At 41.3% G+C, this 7316-nt stretch overlaps 2 pseudogenes; both read right to left on the bottom strand.

Moving 5' to 3' along the window:
* Positions 1 to 366: 366 nt before the first annotated feature.
* On the bottom strand, positions 367 to 900 carry LOC149207244 (xyloglucan endotransglucosylase/hydrolase protein 9 pseudogene; annotated as a pseudogene).
* A 3849-nt stretch (positions 901 to 4749) lies between these two features.
* On the bottom strand, positions 4750 to 5283 carry LOC149207243 (xyloglucan endotransglucosylase/hydrolase protein 9 pseudogene; annotated as a pseudogene).
* Positions 5284 to 7316: the final 2033 nt, after the last annotated feature.

Raw genomic sequence — 7316 nt, 5'->3', positions numbered from 1 at the left:
ATTTTTTCTATAACTTCATTGATGTTCATGGTCCCGAGTTCTCTTTTATCTTTGCCACTACCTTTCGACGATATTGAACCTGAGTGCCTGTTACAGGTTACAATACAGGCTTGCACTGGAGAAAGCCACAAAGAAACGTCACCAGCATAACGCTCTATCAATATGCCAAAGAATCTTTCAAGAGATCTTAGGATGGCCCTGTGAATCATGATGGGCCGTTTTTTTCTCTGAATTTGAATCAATATAGAATAGATCAAATCGCTGAGGCAAATTGAAATCAACCTGAACTGTAGGCAAACTAGGAAATACAAACCCACTGGTACTATACACTCTTTAGATTTTGACAAAATTAATGTACTGCTTGCTTTAGAGAACTAAACTGCTGCATTCTGGTGGAGGAACGGGATATCTGTTTTTGTCTCCGCAGTAGTCATAGATCATGTAATTTTTGCGCACCCACTTGGAGATGTGTCTATTTGATCTGACTTGGCACGCCCCCTCAACGCGGAAGTTTGTATAAGAAGCAGCAAAGGGAGCGTTGCTCCAATTGGTATTCACTTGCCCTCCTTGAGTAGCCCAATCATCCGCATTCCACAAGCTGGAGAAAACTCCCATGGCTTGGCTGTTCAGGAACGGCACCCACATTGCTTGATTGTTCTTGTATACTCTGATGGGAGTGGCGTCCACATAGAATATGATGTGATGCGGGTTCCACTCAATGGAATATGTGTGAAAGTCCGCAGTGGGGTCGAACCACAAATAAATGCGTTGCTCTCTCTTCCCAATTCCATGGGCGTATATGTTCGTCTGCACGATGTAAGGCTTCCCAGACACATTCTCCAGAAATTCAAAATCCATTTCATCATGCTTTGCCCCTGCATTCGAAGAGAGCTGCAACATATATATTCCATATCCAATGTCAATCAACCATAAAATGCACCACTTCCTTCATCAACAGAATAGTCCCACCCCTTGTCTTCAAGAGCATCTTTTAAAGCACGGGTTGCTTTCTCCCGAATAACATCATTGTCCACTGCCTTTTCAGGTTTTGTCGATAGGTTTATTTCATAATTTTTAAAATCAAACTGAGACAATATTGCTTCTGTCGGATCTAAAACACTTCTTATTTCTTCCTTGATCTGGATGGGCAAACAGAAGACATGTGCATTATCCTGGATGAAACCCCTTACACGGAAAAGTCCATGTAACCTTCCTGACATCTCATTTCTATATACAGTACCCAATTCCGAAACTTTAAAGGGTAAGTCCCTATAGGAGCGCAGGCTATGCTTGTACACATATCTCTCCAAAATATCAAAGCTGTCAGCTTTGTCTTCATCCTTGGTCATTAAAATCCCAGGTTCAATAGCTGGCTCGGTTTCATGGTTCTTCATAAGACTACGATTCTTTCCTGTTAACCCCATTAATGAGAGTCTTCCTGATTTCCTCTGTTTCGTCCCAGCATCACTGTTTCTTGATATATCATTTCTTAGGCTCGTTTGGGAAGTATGCTGACTAGAAGCATCAGAATTAATCTTCTCAACTTTTGTGTCTGCTATAGATTCAAGATGCAGTGGTGATAGAGTTCCCTCAGAATGGCATGCACTCATTTGAGTTGTAGACTGTGCAGCTGAATGGGGATACTTTACAGCCTGCAGAACCTCTGTGGCACGGCCATGTCTTTCTGAACCCCACTTTCTGTATACTTGCTCACCTCAACTTGCATTCCTATGTATTTAATAACTTTGCCTCTGATTGATGCTTTGAATTGTGCTTGTGCAGGAATAGGAGTTTGAAGTTGCTGCTAATTTTTGAAAAGCTGGAACATAAATTACATAATTTAAAACAATACATTATGATTTCTTCTTCAAAACAGGGTTTTGAAGAAGAATCAATCTCTGACGTGAGACGGAGTCTAACATCGGCTCCATTTGGGATGGCAGCTGCCGCTTCGTGGAGGTGCCAAGAACCGCAGAACTTTGGGAGAGCAGACCGTGCCTCCACCATTGGGCAATGGAGTCATCATCAACAAATCAACACTTGACTTATTTTCACACTGAAACTGAACTCAAACAAACTAAAAGCCAACTGAAACAAGATGCTGCCCTTATGGCTGCTTATTTATGTACATAATCTATTCTAATCTGCTGTACAAACAATAGATCAGGTAATGCTAAAATGCCAAATTAACCATTCAAGTAAACCTGGAAATGAAGCCGCTTGAGAATGCTGCCACGAAGTCACAGATGCAATTGCTGGCAGCCCTTCATGCACATACTGAGCTCGGTCACGGAAAAGACAACCTGATCTGTCCATCAGAGTGAAAAACCTGTCCATATATGCCGCAATAGGATCACGGACACCGGCCTCTGTTGGCTGCCCCAACTCTGCAATACATATTTCCAGCTGCACATTGTCAATGTATACCTCTATAGGCAAGTCTGTTATTGCTTGTTGTGAAGGAAGAAGGATTTCCAAGAACTTTTTAGGGTCTTGGAAATCATAAGACTGAATCTGCTCATCGAGACACTGAATCTCATTTTCAACTCTTTCAACAACTAACTCATAAAATCTAGTTTTGCCTTCAAGATGAAGCTTCGGAGATTTCACACATTGAAAGAAAATACTGAAAAATTCTTCATTAATTTCAATACCTGCTAACATCTCTCTAACTCCATCTAGAACTTCACAAAGTGCAGGGTCTGCCACATACCCTACCATTGCATGAACATATCAACAGGCACTGGAATGTCTGGATCGAGTTGGAGTCGCCAGGTGAATGATTCAGCCTTTCAAGTGTCTGATCGTTGTCCACTATCAACAATCAGATCTGAACTTGATATATGTACTGGGGTAAAGTGTCAATGAAGCGCTATGTTCACAAATCCCACGGAGATAGACTGAAGCAGCGTTTATCTACTTGCGCTGATGTAAAACAAGAGCGTTTTCGAAGGCTTCTGGCGTAACTTCAGGCTCCGTCTAAGACTTGCGAAACTCACACATCAACACACAAACAAGTTTGTTCTTCCCCAGTATGGTCGCCAATATGTTAGCGCTTGAGATTTCACCCTAGGCTGAGGAAGGTAAACCTTCAAGGCTACATCAAACCATTTCACCTTGTAGCTAGCCCTACGAGGTATGAGAAGGCTCTCTCGGGTCAGATTCGATAGATCTTATAATATAATTAGGCTGACCAAATAGAAATAAAGATTTTAGGCTAGTAAATTGATAGGGGGTTTGATTTGATGATTTTTGGGGTTTTTTAATGGAATGACGGGGCTTTTCTGGGCTACATGGGCAAAATCACAGCTTCAAACAGAAAAATATAATGACTACATAGGTTATCAACTGAGGCAAGGTAGGCATGCAATTTAACACCAAATCTGGTTTCAAATGGGATGGCAAGACTGGTGAGGAGCTAAGGAGGGCAGACAATAACTCTGAATCCTCCTTAAACAGTAGAAAACATCGAATGCGAACAAACTTATAGGAGGAGCATATAATACTATGAATTCCTACCTAATCTCTTCATTTGTTCAGCTTGAAAGGGTCATGAAATGAAATGGAACATACTGATTACATATGAGACAAAGGGAAAAACTTATGCTAAATCAACATACCACATGAATCTCAGCAAACAGAGCTTTGAAATTCCATTAAATTCTCTGCTTGAAAACTGTACAATAAAAAGCTCTCTGCTTCTCCAGCAGCTTCCAGCGCTCAGAAAAAACTCTCCCCTCTCTCCCTTTTTTCTCTTTTTTTACAAAATTATTTTTTATACATTAAATCAACTAAAACAAAAAACCACAGATCGACCCCCAAAAGCAGGGGCGTTGTTTCAACTAAATCCATGAAAATAGAAAAGGATCCTCCATCTGCTCCCAAAGATAGAACAGTCTTCCATTATTCCAGCGTGAAGATTTCGAATGGCCCATGAAAACTGGCTGATGATAGAAATAAGTAATCGCACCTTTGAACGCCACTTTGCAACGATTGCCACGTTACTGATATATTTAATTCATATGCAGAAGGTTCTATAAAACAACGACTTATGTATAAACAACTCAATGCTGTTTAAAATCCTCTGATGGCCACTTAAAGATATCAATTGGGGCGTAGATCCACTTGGAGATTTAACTGAAGCTATTAATAGAAGATCGAATCTTATTTTTCTGTTATGTAGGCTCTCATTGATGACACAATCCTCCCATGTTGACAACTGGCCAGCCACGCGGTCTTCACATCGCATACCACTCTGGAAGATGGCTTCTGCCAAAATGACCACTGAAAAGATGTTTGCCACTTTGAGGAAATTGCCATATTGGGAACGGTAATATTGAATTTTATTATGCTATAAAATTTCTATTAGCTGCTGCGTTTTGAATTTTTTCTATAACTTCATTGATGTTCATGGTCCCGAGTTCTCTTTTATCTTTGCCACTACCTTTCGACGATATTGAACCTGAGTGCCTGTTACAGGTTACAATACAGGCTTGCACTGGAGAAAGCCACAAAGAAACGTCACCAGCATAACGCTCTATCAATATGCCAAAGAACCTTTCAAGAGATCCTAGGATGGCCCTGTGAATCATGATGGGCCGTTTTTTTCTCTGAATTTGAATCAATATAGAATAGATCAAATCGCTGAGGCAAATTGAAATCAACCTGAACTGTAGGCAAACTAGGAAATACAAACCCACTGGTACTATACACTCTTTAGATTTTGACAAAATTAATGTACTACTTGCTTTAGAGAACTAAACTGCCGCATTCTGGTGGAGGAACGGGATATCTGTTTTTGTCTCCGCAGTAGTCATAGATCATGTAATTTTTGCGCACCCACTTGGAGATGTGTCTATTTGATCTGACTTGGCACGCCCCCTCAACGCGGAAGTTTGTATAAGAAGCAGCAAAGGGAGCGTTGCTCCAATTGGTATTCACTTGCCCTCCTTGAGTAGCCCAATCATCCGCATTCCACAAGCTGGAGAAAACTCCCATGGCTTGGCTGTTCAGGAACGGCACCCACATTGCTTGATTGTTCTTGTATACTCTGATGGGAGTGGCGTCCACATAGAATATGATGTGATGCGGGTTCCACTCAATGGAATATGTGTGAAAGTCCGCAGTGGGGTCGAACCACAAATAAATGCGTTGCTCTCTCTTCCCAATTCCATGGGCGTATATGTTCGTCTGCACGATGTAAGGCTTCCCAGACACATTCTCCAGAAATTCAAAATCCATTTCATCATGCTTTGCCCCTGCATTCGAAGAGAGCTGCAACATATATATTCCATATCCAATGTCAATCAACCATAAAATGCACCACTTCCTTCATCAACAGAATAGTCCCACCCCTTGTCTTCAAGAGCATCTTTTAAAGCACGGGTTGCTTTCTCCCGAATAACATCACTGTCCACTGCCTTTTCAGGTTTTGTCGATAGGTTTATTTCATAATTTTTAAAATCAAACTGAGACAATATTGCTTCTGTCGGATCTAAAACACTTCTTATTTCTTCCTTGATCTGGCTGGGCAAACAGAAGACATGTGCATTATCCTGGATGAAACCCCTTACACGGAAAAGACCATGTAACCTTCCTGACATCTCATTTCTATATACAGTACCCAATTCCGAAACTTTAAAGGGTAAGTCCCTATAGGAGCGCAGGCTATGCTTGTACACATATCTCTCCAAAATATCAAAGCTGTCAGCTTTGTCTTCATCCTTGGTCATTAAAATCCCAGGTTCAATAGCTGGCTCGGTTTCATGGTTCTTCATAAGACTACGATTCTTTCCTGTTAACCCCATTAATGAGAGTCTTCCTGATTTCCTCTGTTTCGTCCCAGCATCACTGTTTCTTGATATATCATTTCTCAGGCTCGTTTGGGAAGTATGCTGACTAGAAGCATCAGAATTAATCTTCTCAACTTTTGTGTCTGCTATAGATTCAAGATGCAGTGGTGATAGAGTTCCCTCAGAATGGCATGCACTCATTTGAGTTGTAGACTGTGCAGCTGAATGGGGATACTTTACAGCCTGCAGAACCTCTGTGGCACGGCCATGTCTTTCTGAACCCCACTTTCTGTATACTTGCTCACCTCAACTTGCATTCCTATGTATTTAATAACTTTGCCTCTGATTGATGCTTTGAATTGTGCTTGTGCAGGAATAGGAGTTTGAAGTTGCTGCTAATTTTTGAAAAGCTGGAACATAAATTACATAATTTAAAACAATACATTATGATTTCTTCTTCAAAACAGGGTTTTGAAGAAGAATCAATCTCTGACGTGAGACGGAGTCTAACATCGGCTCCATTTGGGATGGCAGCTGCCGCTTCGTGGAGGTGCCAAGAACCGCAGAACTTTGGGAGAGCAGACCGTGCCTCCACCATTGGGCAATGGAGTCATCATCAACAAATCAACACTTGACTTATTTTCACACTGAAACTGAACTCAAACAAACTAAAAGCCAACTGAAACAAGATGTTGCCCTTATGGCTGCTTATTTATGTACATAATCTATTCTAATCTGCTGTACAAACAATAGATCAGGTAATGCTAAAATGCCAAATTAACCATTCAAGTAAACCTGGAAATGAAGCCGCTTGAGAATGCTACCACGAAGTCACAGATGCAATTGCTGGCAGCCCTTCATGCACATACTGAGCTCGGTCACGGAAAAGACAGCCTGATCTGTCCATCAGAGTGAAAAACATGTCCATATATGCCGCAATAGGATCACGGACACCGGGAAGCCATAACTTCTTCAATTTTCGAGCAAATCAGGAGCAGAAAGAGGCTAGACAGGCATTTTTGGGCATTCTGGAGCCATTGGAATAGGTTTCAGACCTTTCTGAGCACTGTAAACTAATGTATTCACACTTTTTAGCATAATAGAGAGGGCCAAGCCACTGGAAGTTGGACCAAGGAGACGTAGCCTAGGTGGGGTGAACTCCTTCATCATGTGTATGAATTTTCACCTTTGGTGTTTCTCTGATGCTAGCAGGCCTAGACAGTACCCCGCCGAAGTCACTTCAGAAGCACAAACATTGCTTCGTTCTCGGCGAGCGTGAACAATACCCTGATGAAGTTGCTTACTTCACCTCCTTGCGCAGGAAGCCTTTCTCTTATTTCACCCTTTATTTATTTATTTTAATATAATTGTGCATTGGCACTTATTATTTTCAATGGGAAGAAAAGGAATCCCGACTTAGTGAGAGCAGAGGAGGTTGCCCCTTCAGAGAAGTATTTTTATACCTTAGATATTGGTTTGCTCACTTTATATTTTCCCCTTATCCCTTCTCTACTAGATTGGACA

Source organism: Pinus tabuliformis, chromosome 1_2, assembly GCF_031772625.1.
Source record: "Pinus tabuliformis cultivar Carrire ecotype Pingquan chromosome 1_2, CPIR1, whole genome shotgun sequence".
Lineage (NCBI taxonomy): Eukaryota > Viridiplantae > Streptophyta > Pinopsida > Pinales > Pinaceae > Pinus > Pinus tabuliformis.
The sequence above is the reverse complement of the archived record's forward strand: the minus strand, read 5'-3'. Positions and strand labels throughout refer to the sequence as shown.